General features: G+C 48.4%; 1 protein-coding gene across 1 annotated transcript in view; it reads right to left on the reverse strand.

Annotated features, from left to right (window-relative positions):
* The window catches only part of PPP1R16B (protein phosphatase 1 regulatory subunit 16B), a 63,949-nt gene extending 52,190 nt beyond the window's left edge, over positions 1–11,759 (reverse strand). The window contains exon 1 of the mRNA XM_071760002.1: positions 11,493–11,759. The gene's annotated coding sequence lies outside the window, so the exon portion shown is untranslated. The remainder of the gene's footprint in view (positions 1–11,492) is intronic.
* Between the last annotated feature and the right edge of the window lie 8,797 nt (positions 11,760–20,556).

The following is a 20,556-nucleotide window of genomic DNA, read 5'->3' on the forward strand; positions in this document are numbered from 1 at the left end:
TTGAGGAAAGCCCCTCAGTATTTTCACTATATATTTCCTGTAAACACATGACACAGCACAATATTCCTTCTTTTTCTACCAGTATTTCAAATGAAGCTTCCTTGAAAAGCTATTCTGTGCCAAGCCATCCTCCCCCACATCAGCACACTTGGAAAACACACTGCTCTGTCCAGGGGCAGCCCAGTGACAAGAAAACCAAACCAAACCTGATGGTGCTCCCCAGATGTTCACACACCAGACCTTAAGCTCCTATCAACACCTGGGTCTGGGGACATAAATGCAGCCAGGGAGAGCTTTGCTTTAGCAGGACCCAAACCCAACTTACATCCAGAATTCCTGAGCAAGCCCAAGCATTAAAGCTCAACCAGCTCCATCTTGCTCCTCTCCACGTGGTTCTCGTGCAAAGCTGCCCCTTAATCCCAATTCCCAGGGCAAGGCAGCAGGACTTGGAGGCATTTTAGGAAACCTCAGCCGAGAAGCTCTGTAGAGTAAATGCTCTTTTCTATGTCTGCTCCACACAGCTCACCCCAGACCGCCACTTTTCTGCATTAAATTGTCCTTGTCTGGGGAGCTTTTCAAACCCAGAACTTTTATGTGGATAGCTTTTATATTCAATAGGAGTTTGGGGTTTTTCCTCCCCTCTCTACTCTCATTCCCGAGCATCCCACTCACCAAGCAGGCTCCTGAGCTCTGCTCTCTCTGCCTCTCCCACTCCCAGGCTCTGCCAGCCTCTGGGTTGAGGTGTAGCTCTGGGATGGGTGCTGGGTCCACCTCCCAGGGTGCCTCTGAGCTGCAGAAACTGCTCAGCTCCCTTTTGGCTTTCCAAGGGTGAAAGCTCAGATTCGCCTCCTGCTTTCAGGTCGATGGGGACATCGTAGAAACAGAGCCCCTGGGGTCTTGGCCATGGGCTCCCACCCAGCAGGGCACTGCAATCCCTTTGAACTTGGAGTGTGGATGGAGGGGAAAAAAAATATCAGAAACTGAGTTTGGGGCTGAGTTTCAAATACAAGCCATCCCCTTTTAACCTAGCACGAAAGAGAAAAGGCTGTGAACCTGCAGAGAGCACAAGTGAACCGATTCATTTGGATTTTTTTCCTTAGGTGAGGACTGTGAAGCAAACCACAAGCAAAGCTCTGCCCTCTGCTCCCATGCTTGACACAGCACAGACACAGCCAGCACACAGGACCCTGGAAAAGATGATGCTTGAAGACAAGGAAATTGTATTCCTTCCAGAATTCATTACACACCTCTCCCCTTTGCTCTCCCAAAGAAAAGTATCTGCTAACAAAATTTATCTCTGGCATCAGAGGAGCAGCAGGATCCCTGCCCTTAGGCAAAGAAAGGAAGATCAGAACGGGATTTCTGTGCAAACATGAGCTGAATCCCAACTTCCCTCACATGAGAGCCCCATCTTCTGAGCTGGGCCGTTAAATACTGGAGGAAAGGCATGAAGCAGCTCTGATTAGGTGGAACAAAAATTAATTGAGGGCATAAGTGTCCAATTTGGTTCTCCATTTATTTTTTCCACAGCACATTATATGTGAGTGTGGCTTGCAATGAAGGCACCTGCAGGGAAAGCAGCCTGACCCATCTGTGGCAGGGATATTACCTCTCTCTATTTGTTGGGGGGTTTTTTTGGTTTTGTGTTTTGTTTTTGTTTTTTTTTTTTTAGTTAGTTGGTTGGTTGTTTTTTTTCGGTTTTGGGGGTTTTTGGGGGTTTTTTTTTGGAGGGTGTGTTCTTTGGGGGGGATTAAAGCTTCAGCTTTTTATCAGCCCCACAACAGGAAGATGTGTAGAGCCTTCCAAGATCACATCCCCTTTCCTGACATTTTAAACTTCAGATTTAGAGCTCTGCAATTTGAAATTTTTTTTTTCCCCAAAACAGACTTTAAAATAAAACATGGGAAAAGACCAAAGCTAATTTCCAACAGAATCTCAAAAACACCACTGCAGGAGCCCACACCCTTCCCTTAAGATACAAATTCAAGCCCTATTCACCCCCACTCCGGCCTTTTTTAGCAGAAATCCTTTCATTGTTCAAAGCCACTTCACACGCTTTTCGGCCCATGAAAAAAAAAAAAAAAAAAAATAAAATCCCTGGGAACTGCCCTATTTTGGCCCAGCAAGAAGCTAGATAAGTGCCTGGATTTTCCATTTCCACTCCTGGCAGCTCCAGCTGTGCCAGCATGGGGTGTTCCAGCAGCAGGGCTGTGCCAGGGGCTCAGCCATGGGCAGGGCTGTGCCTCTCCCAGGGGACACCATCTGCCCCTGTCACCTCTGTGCCACGCAGCACAGCACCCTCCCAGGCAGTCACCCTCTGACAGGGCTACATTCCTCTGTTTTTAATTTTTCCTGGTTTCTTGGCCAGCAGAAGAGGTCCTGCCTTGCTCTTCTCTTCCCAAGGCATCATTCTGCCAGCTTTATGGCACCACAGGGACAGTGCCAGATGCCAACAAAGCCACCACACCAAGCAGACAGAAGGAGGGGACAACGTGTGTTGGGTTCACTCTGTGAGATGCTGCTGATGTGTTAGAGCAGCCTTGTGCCTCCCAGCCTGCCCTGGACTTTGCTATACTCATGTTGATGTCAAGAGGTAGGAACCACTTCCAAGCTGGACACCAAGACCATAGTGATCCATGCTCAGGTCCAGCAGGAAGCACCATCTTGTGCAGAAGGTAGGAGAGGTTCTCCAGACTGCCAGACCATGGGAGCAAACACAATGGAGCTCCTTAGCACCAAGGATTTGCCCCCAGCCATGGCATGGATGTCACCAGCTGGGTACAACCACCAGCCAACCCTGAGCACCCAGAGCCAACCAACCATGGCAAACAGCTCACCATGGCATGGAAAGGGCTTTTGGGAGCCTGGTTGGTAAGAAGTGCTGCTGTCAGGATGCTGTGGGGCTCTGTGGTGGGCTGGGATATGACTGGCAGGATTTGGAAGTGTCTGCTACACACCTGACAAGAGGAATATTGATTTTTGTGGGAGATTTCAAGAGAGGATGCTCTTCCCAACAATCCGATTCATCCTTTTTAAATAGCAGTTGTACTTAATTATTGCTAACAAAAAACTTTCAACCCTACTGCTTACAGGCACTAGTGAGCATATCTATGACCATTCCAAGAATCCTCAGAGGATCTTCACCAAACAACACAAAAAGGTGCCCCCTGACCCATCATGCATCCATCAGGGGGCTCCTATATGTAACTCGGGATGGTTTTGCCCACCTGCCTGTGCTGTGCAGGGACCAGCAGGGTGCCCATGGGCTCTGCTGGGAGAGTGAAGAGGTGAGACTTTGGGAAAAATCAATTATCCATGCTACACTGTGGGATGCAGCTTGAACATCTGGATTTGTTATATAAGGCACAGCCCTCATACCTTGGTGATCTCCTCAATGACTCATTCCACTGCTACACCACGCACACACCACCTCCCTTCACTCCAAATAAATTCATTCTCCTGTCCACCTACACTGTGCAGGTCAAGGACAGCCACCAGCATGCATGAAGGAGGTCCTGAGGCTGCTGATGTGACACTAACAGACCCACAGCCCAGTGGGTCAGGCTTCCTTGCAACACCCTGACATGCAGCATCATACCATCCCTGCAGGGTACCACTTCTGGCCCATTCACAGCAAGGGCAGCAAGGAGCAGCACCTCCAGGCACTGTCACTCCAGGGCAAGAAAGATGGGTCAACCTTGGAGCCTGCAGGAATATTATCAGACAATCACAGAATTGTTTAGGAAAGGACCTTAAAGCTCATCCAGTCCCAACCCCAGCCATGGGCAGGGACACCTCCCACAGCCCAGATTGCTCCAAGTCCCATCCAACCTGGGCTGGAACACTGCCAGGGATGGGGCAGCCACAGCTTCTCTGGGCAACCTGTTCCAATGTCTCACCACCCTCACATTGAAGAATTTCTTCCTAACACTAAAGAATTTCTTCCTTTTAGAAAGTTAAACCATAACACTTCAAGAGGACAAAAGCTCCTTAAAATGCAGCTCAGCAGAAACCCAGCACAGGAAGCAGACTGGTGCCAGTGGGCTGGGCTGAGGAAAAGCATCCCCACCACCAGCCCCACCACTGCCTCTCACTTCCACCCCTGCCCAGACACAGCTCCAGAGTAACTCGCCTGATCTTAGATGCAAACCATCAGATTGAAACTCAATGTTTTGCTAGCAAAACGCTGGCACAGCTTTCTGTGGTGCCAACATCACCATTTCAGCCTTAAATCAGACACTCGGAGCAGTTTGCCACTGCCTTGCTTGCGAGGCAGATTTTATGTTTCTAAAGCACCTTATTTTTAGGCTCAGTTATCAACCCGCACGTCACCATCCCTGCCCTACTTTCTGTGTTTTCTGCATCTACTGTTGGCCACAGTCAGTGATGGTGCCAGTGGTACCTTGGCTTGACTTCCTGCCCTGACTTTCATCAAGTATTTACCACGTCTTGCCTTCAAACTGTGATTTTGGATGTTTTACATGAATGTGTCCACGTGCATGGTACCAAAATTGCTGGTGCTGCTCTCCTCACCATCAGTCGAGTTCTTATTTTGCTTCTGCCACTTCTGGGATTACAAGCACTAGGGCTCTACTGCCACAGGCTAAGAAGAACCTTTTCCACCCATGAGACAAGGTTTAGCCACCCTGCTCTGCTCTCTCCATGTGCAGCCATGCCTGGGTGTACAAAACTCTTCCCAAAGACATGGAGATTGAAGGGCCAGAACTCAGCTGGGAAGAATGGATACTCTTAAGGAAGATTTTCTGGAGGGCATCCCAGGCACAGGTACCCACCCTGCCATAAAGCATGTTCCCCAGCTGAGTATCTGTTCTGAGAAGCACTTTTATTTAGATGGGAGAAAAATCAGCGTTCTGGTAGCGAAAATCAAATTCATATAGTTGAGGCATCTTTAAGCCAGAAGTCTGATCCAGCAGATAGAGAAGGTCCTTCTGCATCTCCCAGCTCCCACCAGCTGCTAGCAAAGCCCACCCAGTACAAAGCCCCTCTTAACTTCACATACCAGATGAACTGTTGCTCAAGCCCTCAGTCAGTAATAACAAGTCAAGTCCTAAACAAATCCCCCAATCTCAGTTTAGCACCAGAAAGCAGGGAACCCAATGATGGGCATTACTGAACACTCCACAACCAGTAATGGGCTCTCACCTTCCCTGGTCCTTCCATGGGTATTTGACCTCTGAGCTGCTGAGCTCTGCAGAATTTGTTCCTGAGAAAAGCAGCCAACATCCCATAGTGCCACACTCTAGAACAATGCCTCAGACTTGGGGTTTTTCCATGAAGACCATTAGAGGTGCCATAATGTCACATGGAACAGTTGGGACAGAATTGGTACTGGCACTCCTGAGCAAAGCTGTGAACCCCCAGCCTTCCCCTTCCAGGCTCTCCCCTCTCCTCTCTTCCATGAATACCCAACCAGCACCTCCTGCCCCTTCCACCTGAAGGGCAAAGCATCAAGATGAAGGGTGCCAAGGAGCCCCTCACCTACAGGGTGGAGGCAAGAGCTAAGGAGCACACTCCCATGGAAAGTCTCCTGGCAACGTAGGGGGAGAGAAAAGGAGGGGAAAATTGCTGCCAGCTTGTTTGTGTGCACTTAGGGTGGCATTTCCAACCCTGTAATTGTTGCATAATGAATTTAGCAATGGAGTTCAAGGGCTATGATTCACTCGGGCCAAAAAAGCCATGACTCAGCCCCCAAAGAATCATGAGATGTTAAAATGATATACATTTAACTGGAGCCTGACAAATCCCCAGGAGCAGGGTAGCAGCAGCAGCGTCTCAAGCACAACTCCAAGCATCATGCAAACAAATATCCCCACTCTTCCTCCCAGCCCAGGCAAGCTGAGAGCAGCACCAGAGCAGTGCCTGGGTCGGCTGTTGCAAATAATTTACACCTGCCACCCATGCCCAGCTCAGGTTATCAGTCCTGGCTCAGAAAAAAAAAAAAAAAAAAGGCACCTGATGCTGCTTCTTCCCTAGGGCTCACATTGACTCAGGCAGAAAGCTGGGATGGTCCCACCCGGCCTAAGAAAAAGTCTTCATGGAAATCTTGCCCTGGACCTCTGGGGTGAGGAGTACTCAGGGATGCTGCTGGTGTCACAGCAGAGAAGAGGGGAAGTAGTGGGATGCTGGCAGTCAGGGTGCTACAGCAAATACTGGGGTGGGGGTAGGAAAGGAGTGCAGATCTCTGCAGGGAATGAGGCATATTTATTCCCCTAAGTTAAGGAGTGTGTTATCATCACCAGGAAGTGATGCAGAGAAGAACTTGGGGAAAAATAAGATGTTGTCCTAGCTCTTTTGGGTGAAGTCATGCCCTGCGTTCTGTGCTTATGGAGCTTGCTTCCATGGAAAGGAAAGTTATCTTGAAGTGAGACAGGGTGAGAATTCAAAGCAGAACAGCTGTTCTGGGTTAACTCCCCAGGTGGCTGCTTATTCTAGGGTTGCAGTACCTTTTTCCAGTTTAATTCACTTTAAAAATAGATTAGGCCAATGGTTCTGATCCGCAAGGCCGTGGCAGCCGGCCTGCTGCTATTAGAGCATCCTTAAATGGAGCTTGGATATGGGGACATGGGGGGCTCCAGGATGCAGAGGTGATCATCCAGATTTGGAAACATGATACTAACCCAAACCAAGAAAGAACCATCAGCCTGCAGGAGGGTCTGCAGAGCCAGGGCTGGGGCAGCAGGCACACACCTCACATGGGGGACATCCCAAGCAGGGCACTCTGCCAACCATAAACCAAACAGCACCAGCCCAAACCCACAAGTCACACTTTGCAGCAACCAAAAGTCTTCTTACAAAGTCATTTTTATTTGAGGTTCATTTGAATTTAGTGCTTATCAAGCTTCCATTTAGCCTCATTAATCACAGCCTTTCAAGCTCTTTCAAATGCAAACACAGAAAAGGACCCAGCAACTGCATTTCTGGGTCTACCCTTCTCAGGCTGGAATTATGGAAGGCTAAGAAGCAGGAGTGCCAACCTACCTGTCTCCTGCTTTTCAACCACTTCCCATGGGATGGAATCAGCTGACTATTCTGAGGAAAAAAAAAAAAAAAAAAAAAAAAAAAAGCACCCTGATTTCTTTCCCTGCCTGGTAGCAACACTGCAGGGTAGCAAGAAGCAAGGTGCTGAGCTGGGGAAGGTGCATCCCTATGAAAGCCATGGGGGGAAGCAGCCTGGAAGCTCCAGGAGCAGCACAGGGATGCTGTCCATGGAAGCAGGGGTGGCCAAGCCACCTTCCCCACAGCCTTTGCATTCCCACCAGGGGCCTCTAGAGCTCTGGCAGCTCACCTGATCCAAGTCAAACGATATACCTTTTGTTTGCTTTGTATGGGGATTAAGGCTCAGCCTTTCTCAAGCTTTTTTTTTTTTTTAATTGTTTGTTTTTTGTTTTTTTCTCCGTGGCTGTGGTGTTAAGCCCAGTACTGACTCACTCCCCTGAGAGCTGCAAGGAAAAGCTCCATCAGACAGAACCACATTACCTTGAAAGTAGCATTAGCCCCAGATAGCAGAGGTGCTGCTGAGCTCAGACACAGTTCAGCAGCACCAGTTCTCACTGATCATAGAATTCCAGGTTGGAAGGGACCCCAAGGATCATTTGGTCCAACCTTTCTAGATAATAATATAGTTTAAATGAGATGGCCCAGCAACCTACTAAGAGGAGTCTTTAAAACTGTGCAATGTGAGCCTTTCACACTCTGCTATGAGGCTCAGGATGCTGCATTCACCCCTCTCACCTCCCAGAGTTTGCCTTTCTTTCTGCTGCTCTTTGTGCTCTTTACTAAAGCCATGTACAGGGCCACCCCCTGCAGTGGGGACTTCCCAGATTTCAGAGGGGAAGGTGTGGGCAGCTGGGGGTTCCCACCCACAATTCCATTCCCAATTCCCAGTCCCTCGTGCTGCTGCCAACCACGCTGTGCAGGACCTGCAGTGGGACAGGGCTTTGGCTTACTCAGAGCTGGAGTCTGCTTGTTCCTGGGTGCCATAATCCTCCTGCACCTCCACCCCAACCAGCAAAACACTCAGGCTCTGCTGTCCTTAAAAAAAAAACAACAAAAAAACAAAAAAAAAAAACCCAAACAAAAAGCCCCAGTAATACAGTATCTATAAAGGAACCCCATGCTGGACAGCAAAAGTAACAGTCCACAGATGAAAATACTCTCAACAAGAGTTTGGCAAACAGCAGAACCAGTGTGGACCAGCAGCTGTGCAGGCAGAACAGTGCTGTCGAGATGAATGAGCAAGGGAGCACGTGGAAAGGAGACAAGGGGAGACAAGCAGATGAATAGAAGATGACAGGTTTCTAGTAAGATTGTGATAAGCCTCTTTAAACTTCCCTAAAAGATGAGCCAGCTGGCAAGGCCATCCTAGGAGGTGGTGTAACTCGACTAACAGCCTTGCAAAAAGCCAGCAGCTGACCCCTTTCACACATCCCAGCTCTCTCCTGCAGCTCTTTAAGCAGGGAGGGATGAACAAGCTGTGCCAGGATGCTTCCACACCAGCACTCTCCTGCAATGACCACCCACCCTCCTCGCAGAGCAGCCAACAGCCCTACACGATTCCCAAGAAGCAAACAAGGTCAGGCTGCTCAGCAGACACACACAGCCCTGCTCTCCCTGACCACACCAGCCCCAGAGCACCTCTGGTTGCCCAGGCCAGGGCTAATCCTGACCTGTGCTCCCAGCATCGGAGCACAGAGCTGCCAGGCACATCTAGGGAGAGGCACATGGCTCCTGAAAAGGGCTTGGTCAAAGCAGGGATGAGGAAGGCAAGGGGATGAGGGGGAGCCCTGCACTATGCTTTTGTCTCCTTCCTAAATGCAGCTCTGCTGAGAGTCCTGGCACAGCCAAGTCCTCCAAAAATATCACACCTGGGTGACGAGTTTCACCCTTTGAGGAGGGAGAGGGCTACCCACAAGGGAAATCAAACTTGAACTATTAAGAATCGTATACTTTAAGGGATGATAACTTTAAAATCTGCAGGAGGTGGAAGGGATACCAAGCACAGGCATAGCTAACAAAGAGTTTACCAGGTTCCCTTTCCAGCACCACAACTGAACTAGAGAAGTATTTGAAACTGGAGGTAGCACCTGGGGCAGTTGAGGGTTTCGAGATGAAGAACAGCAGCACCCAGTTTGTTTGATAACAGGCAACTTTTCTCTTCTTAGGCCAATTAGCTGGTGATATAATTCACCCACTGAGGTCACTGAATCATCATTTAGCAGTTTCAAAGGAGACAAGATGAACTGCGGGCCAATTTTTCCCCTCCAGCTCAAAGAGTGATTCAAAATACAGTTAATGATAGTGCTTCTTAAGTATCTGGCAGAGGATTTGAGAGGGCAATATATTACCCAGAAAGAGATTGACCTCTTTCACGCCAAAGAAATGAAGCCTGTTAAGATACAGGACCAGATTTTGCTATCTTAATTCACAACCATTAAATAGCCAAGAGATGCCAAACTTGAGCCAGACACAAGTAACAGCAAAAAGGAAAAGCAGACCCAAAAACAGGTTAAGAAAGGTCACAGTTAAATCCCACTTTTTCACCAGCACACAGGAAACTTTAAGGATAAGAAAGGAATAACATTGCCAGAAGACTTTTAGCACAAACCCTGCATTTTCATGAGTTTATATAAGATAAAAGTGAGACATCCCCTCATCCACAAAAGCTTCATTATTTGTCAACCTCAGGTTCCATAACCAGTAAACACTGGTTGATGTTTTTCTTCTTACTGGATGAAACGTGCCTAGAGGCAACAGGCATTTTATAAATTATTAAACCAAGGGAAAATAAGGTTCAAACAAAGTGGCTGCAGAAGTGATGCAGGAGCACCAAGGAGCTGGTACAATCGGTACCAGCACACTCACACAGAGTCATTTTTCCTGCAACGATGGACTCAACAACAAGACATTGTTAGAAATGGGCAGCCTGGACACGTGGTCTTGATGGCAAAAAGAAGATGCAGTATCTCAACATTTCACCACATCCACCACAGATATCTGCAGTTCACTGCTTTCCATCTTATTTTTCTTATGAACTAGTCACTTATGTTTTCCAGTCAGAAGGAAAATAAGTAACTTTTTTTTTTTAAACCTCATATGAGATTTCAAGTCATAAAGCAAACCCCATAAAAATAATGTAGCAAGTGTATTTGCAATATCATACATAGTTTTTAGCCCAAGCCATACCAGAGATTAAACAAGGAACGGAAAAACAGAAATGAAAAAGTATTCTTCATATTCAGGATTTAGCATGTTATGTCTTTCACAACAAACACGATTCCCCACCAAATTAAACTCAGTGCCAGCCTGAAAAAAAACCAAACCCTTCTGCTTTCTATCATCATTCATCATTTTTTTATCATCATTCAATCACATTTGACTCTTCCATCTGTGAAAAAGCACCTACCCGTAATGGTAGGACTCGGGACACGAGGGTCAAGGTGAAAGTTAGGGCAGCCCAGGCAGCTGCTCCTTCCAAGGTTCCCTGGGTATTTGCTGGGCAACACAAGGGGCTAGAACTCTGAGGTTTGGTTTTTCTGCTCCCCAGGTTTGTAAGCCCTCTGCTTTCCTTGACAATTTGTTAGAAGCCACTTCCTCTGCTACTCCGTTGCAGCTGGAAGCATCCTCCTCTTCCTCCTCGAGCAGTTACCCCAGTGCAGAAAAGACCTTTGCGTGGTAAGTAACCGAGGATACCAACTTGTTGGTTTGTCAACAGTCAGCTGAAAGCATCCCTACCACCCCTGCCACCTCAGACCCCGGAGCTGGAGAAGGGACTGAAGTTGAGGCTGAAGTTCCTCTGGTCTGCCAGAGTATGGAGAAGACTCTCCGAGAAAGACCTTCAGCTCACACCGAAACCAGTACTTGCAATCCTGATGCCATTTCAGGCAATACAGCTGCTTATATTCAGGCTACCTCCAGGGTATTTCTTCTACACCCGAACCACGCCAAAAGGAAGACTTCTAAACACAACAAGCAAAACCTTTTCAGGAACAAACACAAGGAATTGGTATCTTCAGCCTCCTGGGTTTCACATGATGACCCACGGTACAAACGTCTATTTAAACACTAACGCCAAGGGTTCAGTGGAGTAAAAACTGCCTCGAGGGAGTAATTGGGTCCTCCCCATAAGATGCATCCAGGAAAGGGGTGAGCCCAGCGTACCGAGGGAGTACCCGGGTGCCCGGTGCCGCCCGGGGAAGGGAGCGGACTGCATTCCCGAAGTGCCTCCCTCCAGCCGGGGTTAGGATTGCACCGGGCTGAGTTACCGAAACTCCGCGCCGTGATTGCAGCCGCTGCCCTGGCCACGCCGGAGGGACACAGACACACAGACAGACAGACAGATGGACACACAGCCACACACCGGAGGAACGAGCGGGGAAGTCCCCGCCGCTCCGCCCGCAACATCCCGCTGGGCCGCTGCCCCGCCGGGCCGGCTCCGCTCCGCTCCCTCCCCGCTCCCCCGGCCCCGCACTCACCTCCGCGGCTCCCGCAGCGCAGCGGGCCCGGCCCCGCGCTCCCGCCGCCCGGCAAGAAGCAGGCAGGGAGCAGCAGGGAGCAGGGAGGGGGGAAAGAGCAGGGAGCAAGGAGAAGGCAGCGGCGCCGCGCAGCCCCGGCCCCCGCCCGCCTCCGGCTGCGGCCACAGCTCCGCCCCGAGGAGGAGCCGCGGAGGGGGCGCGGCGCGGAGAGGGCGCGGAGCAGCCCGGCCCCGGCAGGTGGAAGGCGCGGAGACGAGAACCATTCCCCGGGGATGGGGCGAGAGCGGCTGGTGGGGAGGGACTTTGGAGAAAGGGAGCTGGTCCGCATGCGTTTTGGGGAAGGGGGGGGAGGGAGGGAAGAGTGAGGGGAGGGCTGTCTGTGTGGCTGCGGGCGGGTGTGTGTGTGGTTTAAATAAATAAATAAATAATAAAATAAAGGTCTTCAAGTTGCCTCGGCCTTCCTGAAGCTGCCGAGTGCGGCTGTAGATAAGATTTGCCCTGGCTGCCGGCTGGGTGCGGGACGCTGCTGCTGCCTGCGCTGGAAGGTCTGGGGAGGATATCCGGGTTAGGAACTCTCTTCCTTTTTTTTTTTTTTTTTTTTTTCAGCTTAAATAGCCGAGCCCGGCGGCATGTTCCTGTTTGCTACAGAGCAACGTGGTGCTAAGGACGCGGTCCTAGAGTTGTTTTGGGGTTTTTTTGGTTTGATTTGGTTTTTTAGGCGAAACTGAAAGCTACCGCCAGTGCAATGTGACATTCACATCAGGCTTTCAAAGCAGAGCGACTGATGCCGAAAACAAATGCCATTCCTGAAGTGTGCCTCATGCCCATTTTATAGACAGACAAAGGGAGGCAGATAAGAGCCTTTGCCCGGAGTCAAAGCCGCTCACAGGCGCTGGGAGAGGAGCCAAGAAGCCTCCTGGGCCAGGGAGCGGCACCGGGGAGCCCACACTCACCCCTGGATGGGCTGGGAGCCGAGCAGAGAGGATTCCTCATGCTGCTGTCAGATACTGTCTCTGGGATCGGCTGTCTTTTCCGGGATGAAATAGGTTTCGGGAGGTTTGGAGGATTAATCACCATCAGCCCTATTTCTCCTTGGGAAAGGGCCTCCGCCCAGACCGAGATCAACATCAACCCGGAGACAGCTCTGCCCATCCAGCTGTGGGGTTTTGTTAAAAACTCAGGCAGCTGAGCTGTTGTAGCTCAACAAATGCCTTTTGGTTTGAAATGTGTCTCCCTCCTTTGAAGAGGACAATGTGTGGGTAAGTGCTTACAAGTAACAAACCTGCAGTTTTGCAACTGCAGCTGAGTGAGAGCAGCCACAGTGTGAAAGTCTGGTTAAGGTGGGGGTTTATTCTGATGAGTGTCTGGGAGCTCTGTCCAGAATTCACATTTTACTTCTGCAGCATTGCAGAAGTAAATTGCATTGCAGAAGTAATTGCATTGTGTTTTAGGAGTCACAGGTGACCCATGAAGATGTGCTGTAACTTTGTGAACTTTTCCTGTTGCTTTGTACATGCAAAAAACCTGGAAAGCAAAGATGATATCCATGTCCTTCTCCTCCTCCTTACTGGATCCAGAGAGGAGTAGGTGCAAAATGGATGGAATGGGGGAGTACTCAGTCAAATTAAATGTCTGTTACACGTCTGGGACCAGACTTAGATCCTCACTCACCAGAGTCCTTGGCAGCCCTGGGTTGTGGAGGGAGGAGGCACGAGCCTGGCAGCCGGAGCCTTCGCCCAGGGTGCTGGAGAGCAGAACAACTTTGGACCAGTCTCTGAAGTCCATAATTCAGTTGCCTGTTTATTTGAAAAGTGTTGTAAGCACAGCTGCTTTCTGAGGCATGAATGGTAATGATGGGGGAGGCACATACATGAACTGGCTCTAGGCCAGGCCAGTGAGTCAGCGTAAAGAGCTGAAATGCATCTTAACAGCTAGAGGATTAGAAAAAAAAAACAAACCAAACACCAAACACAACTCATTTTCTGCTCAAATTTGGGTATAAGCATTGCAGTTGGAAAGATAAGGACAGCTACCACGTCAGCAGACTCTTGCAGTGCCCAGAGCCCAGGAATGGAGAAGGTGGAGGGGTGCAACCATCAGCAAGAGCCTGCAGGCACCCACATCATCCTCATTTTTGCCAGCAAATCAAAGTTCTTGCTCCAGTTGCCAATACAAAGGTTTGGAGCAAGAACAGAAGTACGATTTGTTTGTTTTCTAGTACAGTCAAAATTTACTGCACCAACTTGTAGTTTCTTTTTTTGGATGTACAAATTTAAAATGTTACAAAGATCCAGGTTAAGAAACAAGATATTTCAAAAGTCAGATTTCATAAAAAGCACCACTGAAGCATTCAGAATTTTCAAAGAACCCTGTTCCTAGTGTCTCCTTCCTCATCCAGTGTGCAATCCAATTTCACAGCTGGTTTTGGTCCCTCAAATTCCTTTCTTTATCAAATTCACTATTTGCTGGGAAGTTAATACCCAGGTCCAAGAAAAATATTTTTCGCTTGTGCTTTTATAATACAAAAGTTACTCTGCAATCAAACTAGATGTTGACAAAAAAACGAGTCTTCTGGATGAATAAATAGGAAGCTGCAGTGACTGAAGGCTGCTGAGCAGACCCTGTAACTCAGACACCCAGGAGGAGCTGCCAGCCTTGGGCTGTGCTGGGAGTTGAAGCGAAGGGACAGCAAAAATCAGGTCCTTGTTCTGCAGGCGTTCAGAGCATGTGTGCCTGTGATTGCTGCTTCATTGTATGCTGCCCGGGGTGACAGCTTCTCAAAATCCACCAGCTGAGCTATGGGTAGGCTGGAAAGAGAGCTGAGTGCCATGGGAGGAGCTGTGTCAGTGGCCCCGTGCACAAACCAAAGGGGCTGCCCTGTTTTCCCCCTCTCCTCTTTAATTTCTGCTTCCAGCTCTACGGTTTTAATTCCCTGGCAAAGTTTTGTTTTCAGCATCTTTCAAGGTCACCTGCTGTATTTAATTGCAGCTCAGAGCTGCTGTCACTAAGAAGCAAGGCTGATGGCAAACAGGGAGACCATGTCCATGCTTCCACCCCCTGTCAGCAAACACAAATCACTGCAAAGCAGAGGAGCAACCCGACCCCAGCATCTGCACAGCAGAGCAGGACAGTGCCCATGGGCAACATCTGGCAGGACAGGAAGGGTTGAGGAGAAGAAACAAGCCACGAGACAAGAAGTGAGGGCAGAAGCTGGTCACAAGCAGTGAACATGCACAGGGGCTTGCCCAGCAGAGGAGGTAAAGCAGGGGAGACACTGGGAGGTGTCAGAGATGGAGATGGGGAAGCAGTGGGACTGAAGTCTGGATGGTGAGGGCAAGAGGTTTCAAACAGAGATGGTGGAAGGAAATGAAGGGGGGTGCAAGGGGAACCATTGGGGGGTAGCAGGGGAGGAGTGATTTATCTGTGGCATGTGGGTTATCTAGAAGGAAGCAACAAAGGACAAGCAAAAGAAATGATGTTGAAAGCAGGGAGTTGCCAGTGGGGACACTTGATCTTAGGGAAAGACACATGAAGAATAAAAACCTCTGGCATTGGTTGTTCTCTGTAAAAAACAAACAGCAAGCAAGCAAACAAACAAACAGCAGATTCAAGGGCCTGGAAAGTGCTGAAGTCATGAGAAGGCTCGTAAATGTCTTACAGAAGGGCATTTAGAATAACCAGGGCTGACTGGAAAAGGAAAATTAAAGGAGAAAATTGGTGAGAGAGGATGGAGGAGGACACTGAGGGAAAGCTGAAAGTGATAATAGAAATGCAGGACTAATAAAGAATTAGAGGGGTAGATCTGGAATATTTATACTGATTTCAGTAAAAGGCCATGAGAGAAAATCAAATATTAGATAAAGAATAAACCAGGAGGCAAGTAGAGAACATGCATAGATCTGGCTCCAAGGTGGAAGAGAAGAAAGAACAAATGCTGCAGCAGGAGAAGTCAAAAGTAATCTTCCATATTTGAGCATCAAATCACTAAAAAACAGCTTTGCCAAGGCTGGCAAGAGAGGCCTTGGAGACCATTACCCCATCTGCACTAGGAAATCCTACCCCAAACTGGGCATGAGCCCATCAGTGGGCACCATGACTTCCCAGCAGCCCAAGTTATCCAAGTGCAACCTCACTGCTGCAGAAAAATTAACCAACAAGAGTTTGTACCTTGCAAATGTAACAGAAGAAGAAAAAAACATTTGATCAACCTCCAGTATTTGGGAAACTCATCCTTTTCAAAGACTGGCACTTGTTCCTCCTCTTTTCTGTAGGCACAAAACCCAATTGCCTACAAACAAAGCACTAGGGACCAGCTCCAGCTCTGACCTGAAGCAAAGCTGCAGCCTTGCATCCAGGGCATCCCAGCAGAAGTGTCTTTTACAAACAGAAAAGCCAGGAGCAGGTTTGGAAAGCAAACCTCTCCAAACACATAAAGGGTCAGGACCAGGCTGACTGACCCATGGGACATTTCCTGCCTTGACAGGAAAGAAATATCAGTCTGGTGAGCAAAGATCCATGCCTTGCATGGTTAGGAGTTTAAATCCCTATGGTTAGGAGCTGGCTGCCTGCCCAGTGAGAAACCATGTTCCTGTTATTAACAGCATGCTTCTCCTCATCCTCCACCTTCAGCTGGAGGAATTGGCACCTCTAGCCCCACCTTGCCACCCACATCTATACCAAGAGCTTTCATTAGAGGCACTTCCAGTGCCCTTGCATCAGGTCAGCATGCCTGGAAGATCACTTCAGTGCTAGCTTGGCATGACATCCCTTGGGGCTTCCTTTTGGGGTGACAGAGGGAAGGGGAGGTTTGCTTTTAGGGGGACAGAGGGAAGGGGGGGTTTGCTTTGGTGGTGGTTTCTTCCTTCCAACCTCTCCCAGATGCTGCAGGACAGCAGAGCCCCCCCTCTGCCCTCCCTCCTGTTGCAGAGGAGCAGAGCCAGGCATGGGGCAGGTGCTATCTCCAGCAGTTTCTGGGGACAGACCACCTGGACAGCAAAGCATTTCTTTCTGTTTGGGGGCTGAAAAACCTTTGATGCTACCAGGGATTTGCATCTCATTTCTTCCCTCCAATCCCCAATCTGCAGGCAATGCCTGTTCCTTACCTTCACAGCAGGCTGGGAAGATTAATTACAAAGATTGTCTCAAGGTGCAAACCTTGCATCTGGCTGGAAATTTTGAAGGTCATAAATAAGCTGATGGAACCTGGTATCTCTGTGCGTGCAACAACCTTTGAGGGGGGAGATGTTTTAAGGGCTAGGTACAACTTAGAGCCAAAACACAGAATCATGGAACACTTCTGGTACTGTACAAGCTCCTTGGACTGATACATCAGCAACAGAGCCTGTCTTAGGGAATTTAAAAGTGACAGCAACTCATGAGGAGGGGAATCTTATAAAACACTCCCCAAAAGGACTTTCAATCAGAAGCAAAACCCTCTTCAACTACCTGAAGCCAGACATTACTCAGCAGCCCTTGGGGCAATGCTGAAGGCTTTTAGATAGAGAGAAAAAAGAAAGAAAGAAAAATCACATTAGTCAAAGAAAGATGCTTCTAAAACATCTCAGTACTGGGCTGAAGGATGGTTTAACTTTTAAATAAAATAATGCTGTTTTCTTTGCAGCCATGCCTACTCCCTTCCCTTAACTGAAATAAACCACCCACTCCTAAAACTGTCCTTGAATGGCTGTTTCTAGCCTCAAAGAAATAATGCAGCCTGTAATTCATGTGTGAAACGGGGGGGAGCCTTCACCTGTATTTCCCAAAGCTGATAGAAATTTGGAAAATAATTTCCATGCTCCTGCTCTCCAGCCTGGGGGCTGCAGGTAGAGAAAGCAAAGCTTGCACAGAAACCCAGTGTGCAGCCATGCTGACAAGTTTGCTACATCAGCAAAATGAGGACTACACCATCCTAAGACAGACCTTCAGCACTACACATTTCTCTAACTTGTGGCTTCTTTCATCCTTTACAAGTAGGAAATGCATGGAGATAGCCCAGACTCAAAGGTACACCCCTAGGTGACAGGAACATAACAACATTATGAATTCTGGTGATACACACAGAGGACAGCACTGATCTTGAAAGCAAACATCAATTTTGCAAAGGATTGTGGTGGTTAGAGGGAAGATCAGAGCACTACCAGAGGAAAACCATGACATTTTCTACTGAACTGTTACATAGTGGTCCCATTAAAGTGCTTTCCACCTTCTGCTGGACACTCCTTGACTGGCAATTAATTCAAGTATCACCTCTGCACTGCATTTGAAACTCATCAGTGCTTTGTCATAATCTGTGAGCTTTCTCCCCAGTTCAAGCAAACATTGTACAATAATCTGCTTTACACAAAGTGCACAGAAGCTTTAGCCATAAAAATCCCCTGTGGCATTCAGGTATTTGACAAGCTGAAGTGTTGAAGGGTGTGCCTGGCATTTCTATTTAGATCTACAACTGTTTAAGGTAATTTTCAATCCAATCTTGGAGAGAAACTTTGCCTCAGAGCCCTTTGGAACAGAGAATCTGCAAACTGGTTTCCTTACTCGTAACCCCAAGCCCTTGGTTTGGGCAAGCCCTGGCACCACACAGCCCTTGGGGTGAACCAGCCACCCATCAGCCCCCCAGTTCTGCTGCTGGAGGAGCTTTGTGCTTTCCAGAGGAGTTTTTTCACGGGGAGTTTGTTCTCCATCCATTCCCATGGATGATGCTTCTGCTCAGGTCCTGCTCCTCCCCTGAGAGTGACCACACACTGTTGGGTTCCTGGACCAGCACCCCAAAGAGCAACCCAAGAGGGGCCAGCATCAACCCCCCCCTTGAGTCCAATCCATCAGTGCCAGCACTACCTGGCTGGTCAGACTTCAGAAATACTCTGAGTTCCTCAGCTCTTGACCACCTGTGAAGCAGAGAAGAGCAGGAGGAGACTTTTCTTGCTGGAGCTGCTGCTCAGAGCCTTGGCAGCCCTGCTGGGAAACAGAGATGCTGACAGCTCATGCATCTTTCAGGATGCTGCTCAGCAGAGCACACATCTGATAGCTGGAGGCACAAAAGCCTCACCAGGAGCAGGAGTGTGAGAAGCCTTTGTCCATCTTTCAGGGCCAGATCTGGTTTCTACAGTTAATGAAAGCACCCCTGGGAGTTTCAGGGCTGGACTTAGGGCCTGAGCAGCTTGATACAAGGAAAGCTCCAGCTGAGCCGTGCAGCTGTGAGGCCCAGGGATTGCATCGTTGGGATTTAAACAAAGACATTTCATGTTTAGGACTTTCTTCTCTGTAAGAAGGGTGGCCTTACCCATCATAGCAATGTCACTGCACAGACAGCACTTGGGTCACCTGGGTTACATTCTCAGTGGTCTCAGCTGGACACACATGTCCAGTGTTTCCAAGTATGGATACAGTGCCTTTCCTCTTTAAATCCACAAATGAACATTTAAATCATCAGCACTTACCAGCAGTGAGAACTGAGCAAGCCCTACAGACACATCAGGAGGCACCAGGAGCTTAGCCCCATTCTCAGTTCCTTGGCATTAGGAATACAGACTCAGGGTTCAGGTACTCAGCCTCACTTCACAGCCCACACAGCACAAAACAGAACACCAGGATTTCTTTTTTCCCCCAGAGGCTTTTGAGAGCTGATTTAACACACACCAAGACAGCTCAACACACACACACCAAACCCCAAACACAAACATGGGTGGGAACGTTCAGGTCACTCCTGCCACAAACTTGGGGTTTATTTTGCAGCCTCCCAGACTTCTCCCACTTGTAGTGAAGCTTGAGAAAAGTAGATAAATATTTTCTCCTTTCTTAGTGCCTTCAGCCCGGGCATGGCTCTGCATCTGCTGCAGGTCAAGATTTTTCTAATTGCTTTCATATGTATTCCAGCAAAGTGGCTTTGTGAGTGCTGGAGAATTAAGTGAAAGGGCATTTTTTCCATGGAGATCCTAATGAGTAAACAAAACCCAAGACAACAGCTGTAATGGGAAAAGTGCAGATGACAATGTCCACTGTGCTACAGTATTTATAAGGAGAAAAAAAAAAGTATCTAATCACTATTAACTGGAAATTTCCTGCTCTGAGGGCTCAAGTGCTTGTGAAGGGCCTGGTTCCCAGTTGCACCAGTGAGCCTGATAGCAGACATGACTCTCCTACAGAGTTTGTCTTTCTGATGTTTTGACACACCAGTGAACTTACAAGAAAAGTAAATACCAAGGAAAAAAAGGAACAAAGAGCAAGATGCTGAGCGTTCCACTGATGAGGTTGTTGTGGCCTTTGGTTTTGTTGTTTTTTTTTTCACATACCCCTCCATTCCCTAAGAAATAAACCTCTTACTTTCTAGCTCCAATGAGAAGATTTGCTGCCTGGCCAGGGAGAGCCCACAGGGCTTCATTTGGGGCTTTTATTGACACCTTGGGTCCCCTCTTCCCTGCAGGGCCTGTCTGCTGCTTGGTTAACAGGGTTAACCCTGCAGTTATTCAGCTGCTCTAAAAGTGACTGGATGAAATTTGGCACCATTAGGAAGGTTATCAAACCCCAGCCTTTGCCACTAACAGTGCATAAACATCTGCAACATAAACACCTATTTCAGCCTGAAAGCCTCAGAGGTGTCAAATCATTAGCAAGGATGTAAACAGAAAGCAACCACACTGCTCCAGTTCCCAGGAAAGCACAAGTGTGGCAGGGGAGGTGGCATTAGGGAAACATGAAAGGACATTGGGTAAAAGTCACTGCAAAGCACATGAGACACTGCTAAATTTTGATAACTGCTTGGCATTTCATTTCTCCCCCTTTTTTTTTTTTTAAGTTTTTTTTTTTGTTGTTGCTTTTTGTTTTTTGTTTTGTTTTTTAATTCCACCCACAAGCAGAGGAATAAAGCCCCGATTTTTTTAAATAGTCCTCCCTTGAGCTCTCAGAGCAGAATCCCAGCAGAGTTCATGGTGCAGTGACTTGGTGCTGGTTACCAACAGAACTTGAACTGGGGACTCTGGGCACTCAAGACCCCCCAAAGGGGAAGGCTCAGCTGACAGCACTACCAGGCTCTGCAAGCCCAGCTAAACTACCCTAAAACTACTCATTT

Source organism: Heliangelus exortis, chromosome 16 (assembly GCF_036169615.1).
Source record: "Heliangelus exortis chromosome 16, bHelExo1.hap1, whole genome shotgun sequence".
NCBI lineage: Eukaryota > Metazoa > Chordata > Aves > Apodiformes > Trochilidae > Heliangelus > Heliangelus exortis.